We start from the raw sequence: 22266 nt of genomic DNA on the forward strand, positions 1-22266 counted from the left end.
CTGCGCGGTGTGGGATCCTTACCAGGTGGGACTGACGGAGGATATCGAAAGGGTGCAAAAAAGGGCAGCTCGTTTTGTATTATCACGTAATAGGGGAGAGAGTGTGGCAGATATGATACGCGAGTTGGGATGGAAGTCATTAAAACAAAGACGTTTTTCGTCGCGGCGAGATCTATTTACGAAATTTCAGTCACCAACTTCCTCTTCCGAATGCGAAAATATTTTGTTGAGCCCAACCTACATAGGTAGGAATGATCATCAAAATAAAATAAGAGAAATCAGAGCTCGAACAGAAAAGTATAGGTGTTCGGGAGTGGAATGGTAGAGAGATAATATGATTGTGGTTCGATGAACCCTCTGCCAAGCACTTAAATGTGAATTGCAGAGTAATCATGTAAATCTAGATTTTAACAGTATGTTCAGCCAACAGAAATGAGTCCTGTCCTCTTAAGTGCAAATAGTCAAGCTAGTCATGTAGCTGAGTGGTCAGTGCGACAGAATGTCAATCCTTGGGGCCCGGGTTCTATTCCCGGCTGGGTCAGAGATTTTAGCCGCTCAGGGACTGGGTGTTGTGTTGTCCTAATCATCATCATTTCATCCCCATCGACGTGCAAGTCGCCGAAGTGGCGTCAAATCGAAAGCGAACGGTCGGGAGGCCCTAGTCATACGACACGACGAAACCTAGTCATGAGGAGCTGACAGTTGTAGAATAGGCAAGTAAAAACGAAATTCATACACTGAGCGCACCACTGCACACAACTCGTTTAAGTTAGAGCCTTTGGAAAGGACACATTTCAAACCTTTTAAGGATGCACATGTTGTTGCAGTTGTGGATGAAGCCTTTAGCAGAGCAGCTAGGCTTCACATCGCACAAAACTGGTTTAAATGCACAGGAATTTATCCTTTAAACACAGAAATCTTTGCCGTCATTGACCTTTTTCTTTCACAGATGACTTGGTGTGAGACGTTTTCACTTTATGCAAATGATGTGTCATCGGTTTTATCTTACTGCAAATACCGCATGTACGCTGACGACCTCCAGTTTTATCTAAGTACAAAACCAATGAACCTCAAGACACCTATTGAGAATCTCAGAACTGACCTGTGTGCACTATCAAAATGGGTGCAGGATATAAGGTTAAAGCTCAACCCACCCAAAACCCAAGCGGTACCGCTTGGCCATTCTAGTCAAATTAACACGAAATATCGGGACTTCCTACTATCTTTAACCCTAAATGGGACAAATATCAACTTCCCTCCTTCAGCATGCAATCTAGGAGTAATAACAGATGAAAATATAAACTGCACTGAGCACGTAACTGCTATGTGCAAGAAGGCATCAGTCCTCACTACGGTCCTAATCTCTCCTCATGCGATTTCCATACTTGTGGAGCCCTGAAGAAAGATAGTCGTGCCCCTCGATTTGCTGCAGACGAAACGATGGGCACCTGGGTGCAAACATGGTTCCATAGGCAACTACAAACGTTTTTCCATGGAGGCATTGACCACCTTGTCTCACAGTGGGAAAAATGTATTAGCAGTTACGGCGATTACTTTTGAAATAATAAACAGTTTAATGACTTTTTATACATTGGTTTCTTTTTTATCTTTCTGCCCCTTTAGAACATGTATGAAGTATGTAAAAAAACTGACTTTTTTTTGCAATCTCTAACAACAATATGAAAAGGATAGATTGTTACTCAACACACAAAATAGGCATTGAGCTGCAGACATGCGTATTGAAAAGGCTGCAATTCCTTTAAGCTTTGAGACAAAAGTCCCAATCTCCAAAGAAATACGTTTTTAGCAGAAGTGTTGTGGCAGCCGTGCGGGAAAAATGCGTGAACGAACTAGAGCCGCTCACGGCCGGCACAAAACAGCTGCGTCTGTATCCGTGGCGAGCATGCTTACCGATAGTCAAAATTCTGGCAACGTGTGGCGCCGACGGGCGCGGGTCAGCAAGAAGCAACGGCAGTGCGAGCTGAACCACCGTACAGTATAGAAGCGTTTTCTTGTTTCTGTTTCTGCGAGCCGCGGACCACGTGAGTCGAGCTTAACGCCCTCCGCTCACGCGCAAGGAAGTTTATTTGGCGCCCACCGTTTCCGCTCTTGCTTCGTCGAGTCTGCGAAATAGACGGCGCCCTGCGATCTCGAGGGAAGTTGCTTCCGGACACGCGTTCGTTGTTCTCCGCGCTCACGCTATGCGACGACGCGCTCTTCACCGAGGAGTGTACACCCTCCTGGATTGGTGTCCGCCGGCCGGTGTGGCCCAGCAGTTCTAGGCGCTTAAGTCTGGAGCCGCGCGACTGCTACGGTCGCAGGTTCGAATCCTGCTTCGAGCATGGATGTGTGTGTTGTCCTTAGGTTAGTTAAGTTTAAGTAGTTCTAAGTTCTAGGGGACTGATGACCTCAGCTGTTAAGTCCCATAGTGCTCAGAGCCATTTGAACCATTTGATTGGTGTCCGAGCGGTACTGTTAAGCAAACACAATTATCGCGATTGCCGGTTAATAGACATTGCGATATGACTTAACTGTGTCCCTTGTTCATTTGCTCTTTCTTGTAGAATAAATGTATTTTCGGCAAACGTGTACTTACGAATTTCCGCCACATAGAATACATCCAGAAAAGCAGCGATACCCACTTGTTCTCTCTTCAGTGGGTACCCACTTGTTCTCTCTTCAGTGTTTATATTTTTATGTATGAGGTGTGTTGAAAACTAACGGAATATTTGTTTTTTGGAAATAATTTTATACAGGGTAATTATAATTAAAGTTAAACTTTCAAAACGCTGTAGAAATAACACCACTGGTCAGAATGAGGTCAAATTGCAAAATGGTTCAAATGGCCCTGAGCACTATGCGATTTAACTTCTGAGGTCATCAGTCGCCTAGAACTTAGAACTAATTAAACGTAACTAACCTAAGGACGTCACACACATCCATGCCCGAGGCAGGATTCGAACCTGCGACCGTAGCGGTCGCTCGGCTCCAGATTGTAGCGCCTAGAACCGCACGGCCACTCCGGCCGGCACGTCAAATTGCAACGGAATATTATCGGAAAATGGGGAAAACGTATGGCAGATGAAAAAAATAGTGTGAAATTTGATCAATAGATGGTGCTGTACGTGTCAAAATACATAAATGAAAACACTTGTCATGCGCACGACCCGAAGCTCTTCTTGTATTAGCTGTCATGTCACTCGGCTGAAGAGCGGCGTATTGAAGTTAGTATAAACACGCCGGGTACACGGCTTTTCCTCCCTTCGCGTCTGCGACGTTCGCCATGACGGTCTCAATGCACGATCGCGCCTGCTTGTAATTCTGTATTACAAAAATGATGACAGTGCACACGTCGCTCTGCAGAAATTCCGAAACTGAAGGGTTTGAAATAAGGCGTTGGGCCGCTGACTGCCGTGGGTCTGGAGAAAATGATTCGGAGATTAGAAGAGATAATATCTTTTGGTGTGCATCCTGGTTGAGGGAGGAAACGAATTGATTCGACGTCAGTGGAAGCAGTGGCCACAGCAATGCAGGAGACGAGTGGTGGTGTGCAAACGTGTAGTGCACTGAAAATCCCCCGAACATTGGACCTACCCATGAGCACTGTGTGTAAAATCCTACGAAATATCCTTCTTTGCTATCCTTTCAAAATTACCCATGTGCATGAGTTGCTTCCTGCTGACCTACCAGCAAGAGAGACCTCGCTTTAAAATTTCTTGCTCGCATGGAAGTGGATAATGATTGGCCGTGGAAGATTTTGTGGACAGACAATGCCAACTTCCATCTGACAGGATATGCCAATACACAGAATTATCGAATATGGGCAACGGGAAATCCACACGCAAATCAACCAGTACTACTTCATCCTGAAAATGTCACTGTGTGGTGCGGGTTTACGACATCATTTATCATAGGGCCATATTTTTTCGAAGAGAGTGGTGCTTCCGGTCCTGTTACCTGTACCGTCACTGGTAAGTGCTATGAGTGCCTTTTGCGCAACCACGTCATTCCAACTCTCCAACAGCGTGGATGTTGGATGGGCTCATTTTTATGCAAGATTGAGCACTTCCGCACATTGCAAATCCAGTTAAGCGGCTGCTGAAGCGCCATTTCCCTACAGCCTGGCTGTCCCGATCACCTGACCTTAATCCGTATGACTTCTGGCTGTGGAGCTATCTGAAAGATGTGTTCAGTTTTTCGACTGCAAATTTAGCTGCATTTGAAGGCACGCATTGCGCAACACATTCTGAACGTGAACCCGGAAACACTTCGATCAGTTGTGGAACATGTTTCTCGATTTCAATTTATATTTTAACACGTTTTGCGCCAGTCACACGGAAATTAAAAATCAGATTTGATTTTGATTGATGCTTTTTATGCGGTTTATGGCCTCAGGACAATTAAAGACCGATATGATTGATGCTTTTTATGCGGTTTTTGCCCACAGGAAAATTAAAAACCGATTTTTCCCATCCGATGTGATATGGCCTTGCCGTGGTGGATGGGCTTACGTAAATAGCAGTATCCCACCTGTACACCCATGCACACTGAGTAGTACAGTTTAACGTTAAACGTACACCTTAGGCATTGTTGTATGATTTATTTCTCATCTGTAGTGGACCATTATTAAATAATGATGCTTACAGCGCCCATCTATTGCTATATTTTGTAACTATTTATTTTTCTTCTGCCATACGTTTTTCCCCTTCTCCGATAATATTTCGTAGCAATTTGACGTCATTCTGACCTGTGGTGTTATTTCTACAGCGTTTTGAAAGTTTAACTTTCATTATAATCACCCTCTATATACACTACTGGCCATTAAAATTGCTACACCAAGAAGAAATGCAGATGATAAAAGGGTATTCATTGGACAAATATATTATACTAGGACTGACATGTGATTAAATTTTCACGCAATTTGGGTGCATAGATCCTGAGAAATCAGTACCCAGAACAACCACCTCTGGGCGTAATAACGGCCTTGATACGCCTGGGCATTGAGTCAAAAAGAGCTTGGATGGCATGTACAGGTACAGTTGCCCATGCAGCTTCAACACGATACCACAGTTCATCAAGAGTACTGAATGGCGTATTGTGACGAGGTAGTTGCTCGGCCACCATTGACCAGACGTTTTCAATTGGTGAGAGATCTGGAGAATGTGCTGGCCAGGAGTGGCAGCTATGCGCAGCCAGCCGGCACGCAGGAGATGGACCTCAAGTTCAAATGGCTCTGAGCACTATGCGACTTAACTTCTGAGGTCATCAGTCGCCTAGAACTTAGAACTAATTAAACCTAACTAACCTAAGGACATCACACACATCCATGCCCGAGGCAGGATTCGAACCTGCGACCGTAGCGGTCGCTCGGTTCCAGACTGTAGCGCCTAGAACCGCACGGCCACTCCGGCCGGCAGAGATGGACCCCACACTGCTTCTGTTCACTGGCAGGTCTCCACAGACATCCAACAAGCGCAGACATTCTACAAGCGCCTTCGATGCTCCGGTTTTCCGTCGAAGGAAAGTCAATGACAGATCTCTGCTTGTAAGGCACCTCCGTTACAGACGCAGTTTTGAAGGCTACAAATAGTGCCGCCACTTATCGGAACCTCATGAAACTATAAGGGCTAACGTAGGAATATTCCGCGATATCCCACAACAAATTCGGCATTTTTTCAAACCTGATATTGGTGGAGAAAAAAATTGTTACATTAGTTATTGGACGCTCCTTATTCAGTAAAAACTATAAGCTTAGGCCTACCAGGAAGAGCTACTTTTCTGTCCACCATCTCTATTTCTGCTGGAGTCGAGAAGACAGGCCCTAGATGGCAGCTGTTAATACTCTCAGGCTGTCAAGTATGAATGTTACTACATTCAGAACACCAGTGCTCAAGTTAGTTGTTTGTTATGTGAAGTATTTAGCCAGGGCTGAAGGGGTTAAGGACTTGATGAAATGTTGACTGGAAATGACAGCTTACTTTAATAAATGACCTGAAGTACACGAACCTGAGGATGATACTGAGCTTGAGACACATAAAAGACCGAAATATTGCTGTCCTTCTGCCCCTATTTCTTTAATAACAACAGATTTGCTGGTTATGATCACTTCCCATTCGTTGATGAACGAACTTCTCCACGAACGTGTAGATTAACTTCATGTAACAGGACAATCAAAATCCGTTGCGAGAAACAGTGTACGGCATACACTCCAAGACAAAAAAAAAAGACGCATCACGAAGGAGTTACCCGAATATGACTGAAATCAGTAGATGTGATGTACGTGTACAGACAAATGATTACAATTTCAGAAAAAAACTGGATGATTTATTCAGGAGAAAGAGTTTCACAAATTGAGCAAGTCAATAACACATTGGCGCATTTACGGCCCTCATGCAAACATTTACTCAGTTTGGCATTGATTGACGGAATTTCTGGTGTCCTCCTGAGGAATTTCGTGCCAAATTCTGTCCAATTGGCGCGTTAGATCGCCAGAGTCCCTAGGTGGTTGGAGGGCCCTACCGATAATGCTCCAACGGTTCTCAGTTGGAGAGTGATCCGGCAACCTTGCTGGCCGAGGTAGGGTTTCGCAAGCATGAATACAAGCAGTAAAAAGTCTCACCGTGTATGGGTGGGTATTACTTTGCTGAAATGTAAGCTCAGGATAGCTTGCCTTGAAGGACAACAAAATGGAGTGTAGAATATCGTCGACGTACCGCTGTGATGTAATGGTGCTGCGGATGAGAACCAAAGGGGTCCTGCTATGAAAAGAAGTGGCACCCCAGATGATCACTCCTTTTTGGCAGGCCATATGGAGGGCGACAGTCAGGATGGTATCTCACCACTGTCCGGGGCCTGTCCTGACACGTCTTCGGCCTGAAATCTCATTGGGTGGAGTGGAATTGTCTTCAGTGATGAGTCCCGTTCGAATTGAGCCCCAGTGACCAGCGAAAACGTGTCTGGAGACGCCCCAAGCAGCAGTGGGACACCAGCTTGACAGTCGCGCGGCATATGACACGACAACCAGGAATGATCATCGGGGGTGACATTGTTCTCATAGCTCGACCCCTTTAGTTGTCATCCGTAGCACCCTTACAGCACAGCAGTACGTCGACGATACTCTACGTTCCGTTTTGTTGTCCTTCATGGCAAGCCATCCTGGGCTTACATTTCAGCAAGATAATGCCCACCCACATACGGCGAGAGTTTTTACTGCTTGTCTTCGTGCTTGCCAAACCCTCCCTTGGCCATCAAGGTCGTCGCATATTCCACAAATCCAACCATCTCGGGATTTTGACTCTCTATCGCGCCAGTTGGACATAATTTGGCATGTCATCCCTCAGGAGGACATCCAGCAACTATCAATCAATGCCAAACCGAATAACTGCTTGAATAAGGGCCGGAGGTGGACCAACACGTTATTCACTCGCTCAATTTGTAAAGCTCGTTCTCCTGAATAAAAAATCCAATTTTTTTCTGAAATTATAATCATTTGCTTATCTGCACATGTACTTCAGATCTACCGATTTCCGTCTGGTTAGAATAATTCATTCTTGGGTTTTTCTTTTTTTTTTTTTTTTTTGTACTTGCCAAAAATTGTTTCACAGTCAGAGCTAATAAGCTGGTAGTCTATTAGGGTATTGTTAGTAATTTCTCAACGACTGTTTTCCAGTTTGTTCATAATTATTTAAATTTATAGGCCTATTCCAGTTTAAACATGAGTGAATAAAAAGTTTCATGCAGTTTTACACACAGAAGTTAGTGTGTTTCATTATTACGAATAATCCCTCAGTGATTGTTAACCTATGACGTTAATTAATTATTTAAATTTATATTCTTGTGTACACATAAAAATGTAAAGTATGTAATTATGTGTGGACGTGCTAAACATGCGGTTTGTGTGTCAATCACAACTCTATGCACTTGAGAAACTTACATATTGTATTTTATGAATAACCCTGAACCCGCACAAAGGTTTTCTTCGAAAACTTGGACAAAAAAGTTTTTTTTTTAGAATCTTTCCTGACCTAACTGTAGTCTATAAATCAATTTAAAACGAAAAAAATCCAGAGATGAAAGGGAGATACATCATCAGCACCTTCTCTGTGATTAGGCGGTAATTCGTAATCATTTCTTTCTCTTTTTTCACTATCTTATCGTTTAATAATATACTGGGACATTCAGGGCTCTCGTCATCTTCAGCGTCTTCACGGACTTTTTCGAAATGCTCATGTCACTTGTAAATTCGTTTTTTACTTATAGCAGAGTCACCAAAAGCAATATTTATCATTTGCTGCCATTTACTCCGTTCTTATACCAAAAATTAGTACAAATTCTCTGACCTATGTGTACACAAAATAAATAATTGTCGACTACTAATACACGTCTAACCACTGTTAACTCTGTACAGATACTTCTCAGGCATATTTACAACGCAACAATGAAAAAAAATCTCGCGATCCGCGGAATAGCCGGCTGCTGTGGCCGAGCGGTTCTAGGCGCTTCAGGCCGGAACCACGCTGCTGTTACGGTTGCAGGTTCGAATCCTGCCTCGGGCATGGATGTGTATGATGTCCTTAGGTTAGTTAGGTTTAAGTAGTTCTAGTCTAGGGGACTGATGACCTCCGATGTTAAGTCCCATAGTACTTAAAGCCAGTTGAACCTGCGGAATAGCAACATTCCCCTTACTTTTTGAACACATCTTTTATAATATCAATTTCCAAATTTCAGGACTAATTTTTGGAGAACGAAGTAGCACGGGAACAGAGTCTCGAAGACGGCAATGTGTTGGAACGTGCAACTTACGTTGGATACTTTTCAGCTGCGTTCATGGTCTGCTTGCGATCCAACAGGTAACATTTCAGCTGGATGGGCACGGGCTGACCTACTTGCTGCCAACAATAAATCTGACACGGTTCGTGAGTGCACGGCTCGCTCCGGCGAAATGCGTAAGGTTCAGTACGGGAAGACAGAAAAGGAAAGGCCCTCTAAGAAAAAGAAGTAAAACAGATTTCCAGACCGTAGGCGAAAACGACTATAGTAATCAGCATTTCCCTCATTTACACCCTGGTATAGCCATAGTTCACATACCAGACCATGGTCATGGTGAAAAACTGCTAACAGTGAATATGAACATTGATTTTATACAGTGTAAATTATAACGTCGTCGTAGCTCCTATTACAGTTCATGCGACAGATGTAGTTCTCAAAATTTTCGACGTAGGTTTTTCAAAAACAATATTTTCTGAAAAGCAATTTCTATATGATGTGCTTAAGCGTGCACCCGTGGTCCAGGGGTAGCGTTTATGACGTCCTGGGTTCGATCTTTATGACTGCTTAAATGTTGAGCAATGTTGCCCGATGACCCTCGTTCTGCCAAGGGCCGTGTTAAAGAGGGTACATAAGTAGACAAAGGTTCCGGGCACTCTTTTGCCGTTGTTGTTGGAAACTGCCCCTAAAAGCGGAAGAACCAGCAATAATCAACAGAAGGCCATGGAAATCAGTGAATTAAAGACACATAATGTGTATCCCTAGGACATGTGGCCTGTAATTGAAAAAAGTGTCATGATGTTCTCTCCATTGGCCAAAGATTCTAGACTAGTCCCCCATTCAGAGCTCAAGGAGGAGACTTTCAATGGGGAAGTGACCCTGAGAAACAGATTGAATAACCAACGAAAGGGTAACGTTCTACGAGCTGGGGCGTGGAATGGCAGAAATCTGAACGTGATAGGAAAGCTGTAAAATCTGAAAAGGGAAATGCTTAGACTCAATCTAGATATAGCGACGGTCTGTGATGTGAAATGGAAAGAAGACAAGGATTTGGTCAGATGAGTACAGAGTAATATCAGCAGCAGCATAAAATGGTATAACGGCAATAGAATTATGAATGGAAGATAGGGCAGAGAGTGAGTTACTGTGAACAGTTCACTGATAGGGTTGTTCTCATCAGAATGGACAGCAAACCAATACCGACAACAGTAGATCAGCTTTACGTGCTGACGTCGCTAAAAGAGGATGAAGAGACAGAGAAATAAGAGGACGATACTGATCAGGTGATTCAATACATAAAGGAGGTGAAAATGTAATAGTCAAAGGGGACTGGAACATGGTTATTGGGGAGGGAACAGAAGAAATGGTTGTGGGAGATTACGGGCTTGGTAGTAGGTACAAGAGAGGAGAAAGACTGAGTTTTGCAGTACACATCAGTTGACAATAGCAAATACACTGTTCAAGAATCACAAGAGGAGGACGTATACTCGGAAAAGGCCGGGAGATACGAGAAGATTTCAGTTAGATTACATCATGATCAGCAGAGATTCCGAAATCAGATATTGAATAGTAAGGCGTGCCCAAAAGCAGATACACACTCAGATCACAATTTAGCAATGATGTAGAGTAGTCTGAAGTTTAAGAGAAAGAAGAATCATTGTGTAAAGAAGTGGGATGCGGAAGTACTAAGGAATGAAAGACACGCTTGAAGTCCTCCGTGGCTGTAGCTACTGCGTTAGTGAGTAGCTCAGCTGGCAGTTCAGTTGAAGTGGAATGGATATCTCTAAAAAGGGCGATCACGGAATTTGGAAAGAAAATCGTAGGCACAAGGAAGGCAACTGTGAAGAAACCAAGGATAACAGATGGAATAGTGCAGCTGATAAACGAAAGAAAAAAGTATAAAAATGTTCAGGGAAATTCAGGAAATTGAAATACAAGGAACGAAATAAAAAGGGAAGAGCAGGGAAACTAAGGCAAAATGGCTGCATGAAAAGTGTGAAGAATTCGAAAAAGAAATGATCGTAGAAAGGATGGTTTCAGCACACAGAAAAGCCAAAACAGCTTTCCGTGAAATTAAAAGCAAGGATGGTAACATCAAGAGTGCAACGGGACTTCCACTGTTAAAGGCAGAGGAGAGAGCGGATGAGTGGAAAGAGTACAGTGAAGGCCTCTGCAAGGGGGAAGACGTGTCTGATGGGAAGACGTGTCTGATGGGAAGACGTGTCTGATGGGAAGACGTGTCTGATGGGAAGACGTGTCTGATGGGAAGACGTGTCTGATGGGAAGACGTGTCTGATGGGAAGACGTGTCTGATGGGAAGACGTGTCTGATGGGAAGACGTGTCTGATGGGAAGACGTGTCTGATGGGAAGACGTGTCTGATGGGAAGACGTGTCTGATGGGAAGACGTGTCTGATGGGAAGACGTGTCTGATGGGAAGACGTGTCTGATGGGAAGACGTGTCTGATGGGAAGACGTGTCTGATGGGAAGACGTGTCTGATGGGAAGACTTGTCTGATGGGAAGACTTGTCTGATGGGAAGACTTGTCTGATGGGAAGACTTGTCTGATGGGAAGACTTGTCTGATGGGAAGACTTGTCTGATGGGAAGACTTGTCTGATGGGAAGACTTGTCTGATGGGAAGACTTGTCTGATGGGAAGACTTGTCTGATGACGTGACGGAAGAAGAAACAGGTGTCGACGGGGAAGAGATAGAGGATCCAGTATTAGTATCAGAGTTTAAAAGAGCTTTGGAAGACTTAAGAGCAAACTAGGCAGAAGGGATAGATAAACATTCCATCATAATTTCTATGATCATTGAGGGAAGTAGCAACAAAACGACTATACACGTTGATGTGTAGAATGTATGAGACTGGCAATATACCATCAGACTTCAGAAAAACATCATCCAAACAATTTCGAAGATAGCAGGAGCCAACAAGTGCGAGAATTATCAAAACAGTAAGCTTAACAGCACATACATCCCAGTTGCCGACAAGAACAATATACTGGACAATGGAAAAGAAAATTGGGCATGCATTAGATGACGATCAGTTTGGCTTTAGAGAAGGTAAAGTCACCAGAGAAGCAGTTCTGACGTTGCGGCTGATAATGGAATCAAAGCTGAAGAAAAATCGAGACACGTTGATTGGATTTGTCGACGTGGAAAAAGCGTTTGACAATGTATAATGATGCAAGATGGTCGCAATCCTGAGAAAGATAGGGGTAAGCTATAGGGAAAGGCGGGTAATATATAATACGTACAAGAACCAAGAGGGAACAATAAGACTGGCAGACCAGGAATGAAGTGCTCGGATTAAGAAGGGTGTAAGGCAGGGATGTAGTCTTTCGCCCCTACAGTTCGGTCTATACATCGAAGAATCAATGAGGGAAAAAAGAAAGGTTCAAGAGTGGAATTAAAATTCAGGAGGAAAGGATGCCAGTGATAAGATTTGTTGATGATAGTGCTGTCCTCAGTGAAAGTGAAGAAGAATCACTCTACTCATTAGACAGTTCATTGAATGCAATGAACTGTCTAATGAGTAGAGAATACGGATTGAGTGTAAACAGAAGAAAGACGAAAGTAATGAGAAGCAGCAGAAATGACAACAGTGAGAAACATAGCATCAGGATCAGGAACCATGAAGTAGATGAAATTAAGGAATTCCGCAACTTACGCAGCAAAGTAATGCATGATAGGTGGAGCAAGGAGGGCATAAAAAGCAAACTAGTTCTGGCAAAAAGGTCATCGTGGCCAAGAGAAGACCGCTAGTATCAAGCATAGATCTAAATTCGAGGAAGAAATTTCTGAGAATGTCGTACGTTTGGAGCAGAACATTGTATGATAGACATGGACCAAGGGAAATCTGGAGCAGAAGAAAATCGAAGCCTTTGAGATGTGGTGCTACAGAAGACTTTCTTAGGTGGACTGATAAGGTAAGGAATGAAGAGGTTCTCCACAGAATCGGATAGGAATTACAGGCGGCTGGCAGAGGTGTTGAAGACTGCTGGCTTCGCACGCGGGGTGCAAGCAGAGCTCGCAATTTGCAGAACCATTCCGAGTTGATCGGGGCCTTTGGTTTGGAGCCGAGTGGAGGGTCTCGAGCGAAGGCTTCGTCGTCTCTGTGATGACCGAGGCTGCGATATCAGGTGGGGATTCGTAGGACTCACCTTGGTAAGTCAGGGGTGCACTACACAAAGAAAGCTGCTATTTTGGTAGCAGAGTACTTGTGGAGTGCACATGGTTTTTTTTTATTCTAGGTGGTAGTTTGAGGTACTCTCATGAACACCCGCCAGTCAATACACGTGTATAGAAATCAGACCGTATTTAGAGTGAAGACAGTTCGACTGTAAAAATTTTGTCAGTAAATAATCGAAGTATTCATAAGGAAGTTCTCTCCAGAGAAGTTCTCAACCTTAAATTATTCTTGGGATTGAGAGCTGATTAAAATACGGAGTACAAAGTTCTGAGATATATAGCGAGTCTTGGAATGTTTATCGGAAAGACAGATTAGACGCCGTAGGAGGGTGTGTGTTCATTGCAGTTGACAAAAATATCGTCTCTACTGAGGTTGAAATTGAGTGTGATTGTGAAGTTAGCTGGTCTCGCGTAACAGGTTTAGGTGAAACCAAGTTAATTGTGAGATGATTCAAAAACCTTCTGGGTATTGTGCCGCGTAATTGCTAAAAACTAACAACAATAGTAAACTAAAACCGACATTCCGGCCGATTTGCATCGGCCTTCCTCAGGGCAGGATTGGTTTTGCATGGAGATAGGTGCTTCTATTACAGACTATCGATGTCTGACGTCACTGTTGTAAAACTTTTAGTTGGCCCTCTAATATGATTGGCTAGTCATGACATAAGGGAAGATGAAAAGAAAGAGGCTATTTGTGGAAGTCCATGTCGTTAAAGATTGGTAGCTGTCCACCAATCAGCGTTCGGCTTCTGGTCGGCAAGTTTTCCTCCTGGTGTGCGCGGAAGTGGATGACAGTTGCTCTACAGCTGTTTGTGTAGATACTTCCGCGCCACCTTGGACCTTGTAGCTACAAACATGTCTGACCCTGTCTATGATATCAGCATAGAGCTAGGGATTAGTGATCACGATGTCATCATAGTGACTATGGTTACGAAAATTAATAAATCAGTCGAGAGAACTAGGAGAGAGTTTCTGTTAGAAAGAGCACATAAACAGTTGTCAGCATTTCACTTAGACAATGAACTGTAATCACTTTGTTCCAGAGTGAAGACTGTAGAGGAATTATGGGCAAAGTTTAAACATATTGTAAATCGTGCTCTGTACAAGTATGTGCCTAGTAAGTGGATTAAGGACTGAAAAGACCCTCCGTGGTTTAATAACGAAATTCTGAAAATGCTGAGGAAGCAAAGGGTGTTCCACTCTCAGTTCAAATGAGGACGCGCAAATGACGACAGGCAAAGATTAGTAGAGATTTGTGCGTCTGTGAAAAAATCTATGCACAAAGCATACGACAGCTACCACCGTTACACCTTGGCTAAAGATCTGGCGGAGAACCCGAAAAAAATTCTGCACTTACGTAAAATCGCTAAGCGTATTTAAGATTTCTATTCAGTAACTCGCTGACCAGTCTGGCTTGGCAGTATAAGACAGCAACAGGAAGGCAGAAGATTTAAAGTCCACGTAGGAGAATCGTACAGACGTACCGCCGTTTGACCATTGAACAGAGTCCCGTATGGATGGCATAGCAATAAGCATCCCTGGAGTAGAGACACAGCTGAAAGAGTTGGAAACAAATAAGTCACTAGGCCCAGATGGAATACCAATTCGGTTTTACGAAAAGTACTCTACGTCATTAGCCTCTTACTTACTTTGCGTTTATTGCGAATCTCTCGAACAGTGCAAAGTGCTAAGTGACTGGAAAAAAACGCAGGTGACTCCTGCACGTAAGAAGGGTAAAAGAACGGACCCGCAAAATTACAGACGAATATCCTTAACATCAGGTTGCTGCAGAGTTCTAGAGCATATTCTGAGTTCGAATAAATTTTGTAGAGACCGAAAAATCTTGTCCACCAATCGGCACGGCTTTAGAAAGCATCGCTCCTGCGAAACACAGCTTGTTCTTTTCTCACATGATATACTGCGAACTATGGATGAAAAGCAACAGGCTTATTCCATGTTTCTAGATTTCCGAAAAGCATTCGACACGGTACCAAACTGCAGACTTAACGACGGTATGTGCAGACAGACTTCTTAAGTAATAGAACCTAGTTACGTTGTCCTTGACAGCGAGTGTTCATCAGAGACAAGGATGACATCAGGGGTGCCCCAGGTAAGTGATAGGTTCGTTGCTATTTTCTATGTACATAAATGACCTGTCAGACATGGTGGGCAGCCTTCTACGGTTGTTCGATGGTGTTTTTTTGTGGTGTACAGGAAGGTAACTGTAGGTTGATGACCTAGACAAATTTTCTAGTTGGTGTGATGAATTTTAGCTGGCTCTTAACGTAGAAAAATGTGAGTTAATGTAGATGAGCGGGAAAAACAAACTCGTAATGTTCGGATACAGTATTAGTAGTCTAGTGCTTGACAGTCACGTCGTTTATATGTCTGGGCGTAACGTTGCGAAGCGATATGAAATGGAGCGAGCATGTGAGGATTGCGGTAGGGAAGGCAAATGATCGACTTCGGTTTATTGCGAGAAATTTAGAAAAATTATGGGTCATCTGTAAAGGAGACGGCACATACGCCGCTAGTGCGACCTGTTCTTGAGTGCTGCTCGAGTTTTTGGGATCCACACCAGGTCGGATTGACAGAAGACATCGAAGCAATTCGGAGTCGAGCTGCTAGATTTGTTACCAGTAGGTTTGATCAGCATGCATGTGTTACGGATATGCTTTGGGAGCTCAAGTGGTAATCCCTGGAGGGAAGAAGACACTCATGTCGAAGATTACTGCTGAAAAAGTTTAGAGTACCAGCATTTGAAACTGCCGCCAACATACATTGTGCGTCAGGACCACGAAGATAAGACACGAGAAATTAGGACCCGTAAGGAGACATAAAGACAGTCGTTTTTCCCTCGCTTTCTCTACGAGTGGAACAGGAAAGGAAATGACTAGTGGTGGTACAGGGCACCCTTCGCCATGCGCCGTACGGTGGCTTGCAGAGTATATATGTTGTTGCAGATGAACACTGACTACAAGAACAGACGGGATGGTAGACATATGTTGAGACATCAAGGAATAACTAAGAGGAGGTGTATAGGGTGAAAATTTTAGAGGAAATCAGAGACTGAAATACATACAGCAAATTCCAAGCAATTAAAAAAAAAAGAAAAAAATCATTGTGTTGTTCTCTGATGTAAACAAAGTATTATTATTATTACATTATAATTTTTCATATATTTTATGGTAATTTATTATTATTATATTGAAAATGCGTAATTATTTTACCGTCATTAGAATTCTACACACCTACTTCACGTTAAAAGTTTGAGGATACTCCGACATTGGATATAATGCAGCGAAAACTACTTATAACTGAAGCATGGGATACCACCCGTCTGCTTTTAGCCATGACGTCATCAACATGTCGAACTACAAAAAAAAATTGTATCGGCCGCAGCTTCGAAATGCTTGAAACAGTCAATGGCATCGCTTTTCCCACCAAAAATTGCACTGATATCGTTTGCATTGCAATTACCAACACGAAAAAATGAAATAAAAAGTTTACGTCTGTGAAATAAATCTTTGGCACTCTTCCAAGTTCTCGACATCTTAAAAAAATTACTTTGTCGATAAAAAGTTTAGAGGTACTCATCCCCCAGCGTTCCCCAGAAAAACAGCACTGTATATATAAAGTTTGAATTACTTCTACTTACACGTCCATTCTCTTTTTAAAGTTTTTGTTTTCCACCCACACTTCTGTTTTCTGTCAGTTTATCACCTCATTCTCTCCTACACTTACACGTCCATTCTCTTTTTACAGTTTTTGTTTTCCACCCACACTTCTGTTTTCTGTCAGTTTATCACCTCATTCTCTCCTACTTATGAGTACTTCTTTTGTGTTATATGTTGTTCTTATCCCTGTTTATACTTCTATCCTACTCGTATACGTTTTTACACTTGTTCATTTCAGTTTCTGTTACACCACTGCATGTTTAATCTTTCTTATTTCAGATTTATCTTTCAATTAACATATTTCCACTTTCTTGATAGCTGCATCGTATGTTTTTCACTGCCATATTTTTATTTTTTCCCTGCCCCATAACTTTTGATTTGTTATCACAGTTTTATTCTGCTTTGCCTCTAAACCTTAGGGAAATTTGCCTGCATATAAAATGAGGATTTTATGTTCTGGCTACTAATCATATCCATGCTTCAGGGAGTCAAGAAAATTGAGGACAATCAATTCCCACTTAGTCTGCATCCTAGCATCAGTAGTGTCTGGGAAGTCATTCTACAGAGAGTCAGTAACTCACGAAATAACCTGGTTGTATTAATGAAGTACATTCTGGGACCCATTTTCCTTTAGATCTTCTGCATGTAAACATAAAAGAGGCAGAATACGATACAACTGGAAAAGATAAGAGAAGAACGAAATGGTGAGACAGTTCCCATATCTAGAGCTGTAAGCACTGCTGCTGGGTGAAAACATCCAGTTGGATCCAATAGTAAGGCAGATATCTGCACAGCATGCTCAGTAAAAGGATGTTGGATGTACCTACTGTACATTGTTAGTGGCTGCTTATTCTAATGGTTTACAACTAGACACGCCAATGTAATAATATGTTAGATAAAACTTTTGAAATGGAACGATCACTGTTTTCGCTGGCAGCACCCAGTATCCTACATACTGGCCTCGATGTAGCTAATTTCATCTCCTATGGTTTCTTTCCACTCTTCCGTTGCTTCAGTGTCTTCACGTAAGAGATTTTCTGCTTCATTATTTGCTCTTTTTAATATTGTATTATCCTTTTTTATCCACTTTGGACTACCTTCCCCATCTTTTTACGTTGTGTATCGTAATTTATGAGTGCATTAAAGGGCTGGGTTCAAAACTATAAAATAGAAAGAAAAGATATACACAAACCGAACTCAAATACTGCCCACCACTCGGGCAGATATATCAATTTAGTATCAGTTTGAAGAATGTAATGGGTACCGACTATTAGGTAGTGTACCCAGGAAAATTTGATATGAAATCTCAAAGCTACTTTGTCATTCACAAATAAATTAAGAGGTTTCCTTTCCCCCTCCCTCAGATCGTTGGTATGCTCTTGTTAATCTCCCTTCATCCTTTTTCTGCATGATGTATTTTGAACATCGTCTCTCTCGGTAAAAGCGAATTTGTATATTACCACTTGCTATATTGTCGAAAGATCTTTCACCAAACGCACAGAAACTGTGGCCTCATGTGAAGCCTGTTATTGGTACCAAACTTACCGTCCAATCACTCACGGATGAGACGAGAACTGAAGTTGAGGATATAAAAGTAAAAGTAGAAATGCTTAACTTCGTTATCAAATGTTCCTTCACAAAGTAAGACTCAGGATAATTCTCTCTGTTTATTCCTCATACTACTGAAAAGATGTGTTAGTGGCGTTGAGGAACACCTGAAATCGGTAAAATTTTGTACAGTCTCCAAATTCTCTAGAGTAAACGAAGACGTTTTCTTAATCTACCAATTACAATAGGGAGATGATTTTAGAGGCTGGTTATTCTGAAAGCTATGTTCCAAAGTCTCTCTCTCTCTCTCTCGATACAGGTTTAGTTCTCGGGAGGAGGTGGAGGATGCTGTAGCCCCATAGCACACAAGTAAATACTAACCCACCCCCCCCCCCCCCCCCCCTCCACACACACACAGGAACTGGATTCGCCTCTGTCGCAGAGTAAAGATCTTCAGGCTAAGCTATGCAAGACTCGTGATATTTAATTTTCGTCGTCAGTTGCTCTTATGTTAACAGACGTATGTCAAATCGACGAACTGTGCACTTTTATGAGTTGGATTTTGCTTTGCCGTTTTTCTCCGCCTCAAGAATTCTAAAATGCAAACTCTGTAGGAAACCGGTCCAGCACAACAGCATTCAGGCCATAAGCTGGACGCAGCCGGAACAAACAGTTCCGGTTGACGAGGAATCACTTTCGAAAACTCATTCTATTGGTTAAGGAAAAATTTTGCTTTCGAGGAAATTCATTCCGTTGATAATAAATGGATAAAGAGTAACTGATGATGGATAACGAAATGCATTCGTTCATGATGAAGCGTAATGACACTGCTTGACACACTTCACCACTAACAAAACCAGTGATTTGTAACTGTTTCCGAAATGCGTTTCGAAATACAGGTCCTATATCACTGTTCCTTTAGTTGAATCCTAACACCTGACAAAATACCGTACTTTCTTCAATTCACATTGCACAAAACAAAGTCATTATTATCCTTTTCTTCTGTCTGAGCGTCATCTACCGATAATTTTGAAAAAAACTTCTTGGGATAAAAGTTCATTATAGGCCTGCTGTTCGTAGTCTTAAAACTGTGGAACCTGTCAGATGAAATGGTTCAAATGGCTCTGAGCACTATGGGACGTAACATCTGAGGTCATCAGTCCCCTAGAACTTAGAACTACTGAAACCTAACTAATCTAAGGACATCACACACATCTATGCCCGAGGCAGGATTCGAACCTGCGACCGAGATAGAAGAAGAATTTGACAGAGCTGTGAAAGGCCTAAGTCAAAACAAGTCCCTGGAGTAGAGGACATTCCCTGAAGGTTATTGAGACGCTAGTCATGACAGCTCTATTCCAACTTGTATGCAAGATATATCGTACGAGTACCGGTGAAATACCCCCGCAACTCAAGACGACTAATAATTCCTATTTCAGAGAAGGATGGAGCTGAACGAACCATCAATTTAGTAAGTCATGGTTGCAAAATACTAACACGAATTATTTACAGTGGCCGACCTTGGGGAAGATCCATTTCTGTTCCGGAGAAATGTCAGAAAACGCTAGGCAATACTGATTCTACAGATTATCTTTAAGATGCGGTAAAGAATGGCAAAACTACGTCAATTACATTTATAGATTTAGGGAAAGCTTTTGACGATGTTGACGAGCTTACACACATTTATCAGGAATAAATTACAGGGAGCGAAAGGTTATCTACAACTTATAAAAAAATCGGATTGCACATATAAGAATCGAAGAACATATAAGGTGAATCATTAGTTGAGAAGGGAGTGAGACACGATTGTAGCCTATCCGCATTGTATTCAATCTGTGCAGTGAACGAGCTGTGAAGGAAACCAAGGAGAAATTTGGGAGTCAATTAAAATTTAGGGAGAAGAAATAAAATCTTGCAGTTTGCCGATGACATTGTCAGGGATGGCAATTGGCTTTGAAGAGCAGTTGAACGAAACGAATAGTGTCTTGAAAAGAGTTTATAAAGTAAGTATCAACAAAAGGAGCAAGTGTAATGGAAGTCGTAGAATTAAATCAGATTTTGCTGATAGAATCAGATTAGACAATGAGACAGCCCAAGTAGTACACCAGTTTCGTTATTTCGGCAAGAAAAAATAACGATGGCTGAGGCAGAGAGGATATAAAATGCTGTCTGGCAACAGCAAGAAAACGTTTATAAAAAAGAAAAAAATTGTTAACATCGAATACAAAATTAAGTGTAGGAACTGTTTCCCGAAAATATTTGGGGGGAGTGTATCCATGAAACATGGATGACAAGCAGTTCAGACAAGAACAGAACAGAAGATTTTGAAATGTTATGCTACGAAGGGTTACCGAATAACTAAGGAGAGAGTATTGAATCGAATCGGGAAAAATACAAAAGCTCGTAGCACAACTCCACATCTCCACCTACATGGCTATTCTGCAAATCACTCTGAAGTGCCTGGCAGAGGGTTCATCGAATCACCTTCACACTAATTCTCTATTATTCCACTCTGGAAACAAACTAACATTTATACCTATCAGTTCGAGCTCTGATTTCCCTTACTTTATTTTGATGATAGTTTCTTCCTGAGTAGGCCGGCGCCAACAAAATATTTTGGCATTCGGAGGAGAAAATTGGTAATTGTAATTTCGTGAGAAGACCCCGCCGCAACGAAGAACGCCTTTGTTTTAATGATTTCCACCCCAAATCCTGTATCGTGTCCGTGACACTCTCTTCCCTATTTCTCTATAATACAAAACTTTCCGCCCTTCTTTGAACTTTCTCGGTGTACTCCGTCAATCCTTTCTGGTAAGGATTCCACACCGCACAGCAGTACTCCAAAGAGGACATACAAGCTTAGTGTAGGCAGTCTCTTTAGTAGATCTGTTGCATTTTCTAAGCGTTTTGCCAGTAAAACACAGTCTTTGGTTTGCCACATATTTTATGTGTTCTTTCCATTTTAAGTTGTTCGTAATTGTAATTTCTAGGTGTTTAGCTGAATTTATGGCCTTTAGATTTGATTGATTTATCGTGTAACCGAAGCTTAACAGATTCCTTTTAGCGCCCGTGTGGATTACTTCACACTTTTCATTTTTGGGCTCAACTGCCAATTTTCCCACCATACAGATTGTTGTCCAAATCGTTTTGCAGTTGGTTTTGAAAATGGTTCAAATGGCTCTGAGCACTATGGGACTTAACTTCTGGGGTCATCAGTCCCCTAGAACTTAGAACTACTTAAACCTAACTAACCTAAGGACATCACACACATCCGTGCCCGAGGCAGGATTCGAACCTGCGACCGTAGCGGTCGCGCTGTTCCAGACTGTAGCGCCTAGAACCGCTCGGCCAGTTGGTTTTGATGTTCAGATGACTTTACTAGGCGATAAACGGCAGCAGCATCTGAAACAACCTAAAACGGCTACTCAGATTGTCTCCTAAATCGTTTATGCAGATAAGGAACAACAAAGGGCCTACAACACTAGCTTGTGGAACGCCAGAAATCAGTTTTACTCGATGACTTTTATATCGTTCAGGGTCTTGTAGAGTTGTAATGTGAATGTCTACGTGACGAAGCACCAGAAAAAAAAGAAAAAAAAACCGAGACTGCATTCGATGGAAAAAGTGACTCAGGTATTTACCCCAATAAGACTCAGATACTTCCGTACATCGCAAGGAGCACTATAGATGTGATTGACTTCTAAACTTTTTCATATACGAAACTATCATCTCGTCATTCTACCCCTTTCTGATGATTTGTAATTAATTTATATTATTTAAAACCATCACTGTTCTGTTGTATTTGGTCTAATAAAAAACGCGATTGAAAACTGTCCGTTGCAGCCGCTTGATATTTTTGCAGATGCTAAGGTATGAAGACACCTGAAAAATATGTCAAAGAAACTTGTGATCCTCTTGCGATGGAACTGGTCACATTACCCCAATAGGTAAGGAAAAATGGTCGAAATGGTCGCTATGTAAGCCTTCAGAAAATTATATGTAGCTCATAAATATTATTTTCATTTTCACTTTAAAATACTTGGTGTTTCATAATAAATAGGTTCAAAATGTGTAAGCG

The 22266-nt window shown here is 42.2% G+C and overlaps 1 protein-coding gene across 1 annotated transcript in view; it reads right to left on the bottom strand.

Moving 5' to 3' along the window:
- The window catches only part of LOC124775486 (sialin-like), a 140869-nt gene that overhangs the window by 10174 nt on the left and 108429 nt on the right, over positions 1 to 22266 (bottom strand). The gene's annotated exons all lie outside the window — the stretch shown is intronic.

This window comes from Schistocerca piceifrons, chromosome 2 (genome assembly GCF_021461385.2).
Source record: "Schistocerca piceifrons isolate TAMUIC-IGC-003096 chromosome 2, iqSchPice1.1, whole genome shotgun sequence".
In the NCBI taxonomy this organism is placed as follows: domain Eukaryota; kingdom Metazoa; phylum Arthropoda; class Insecta; order Orthoptera; family Acrididae; genus Schistocerca; species Schistocerca piceifrons.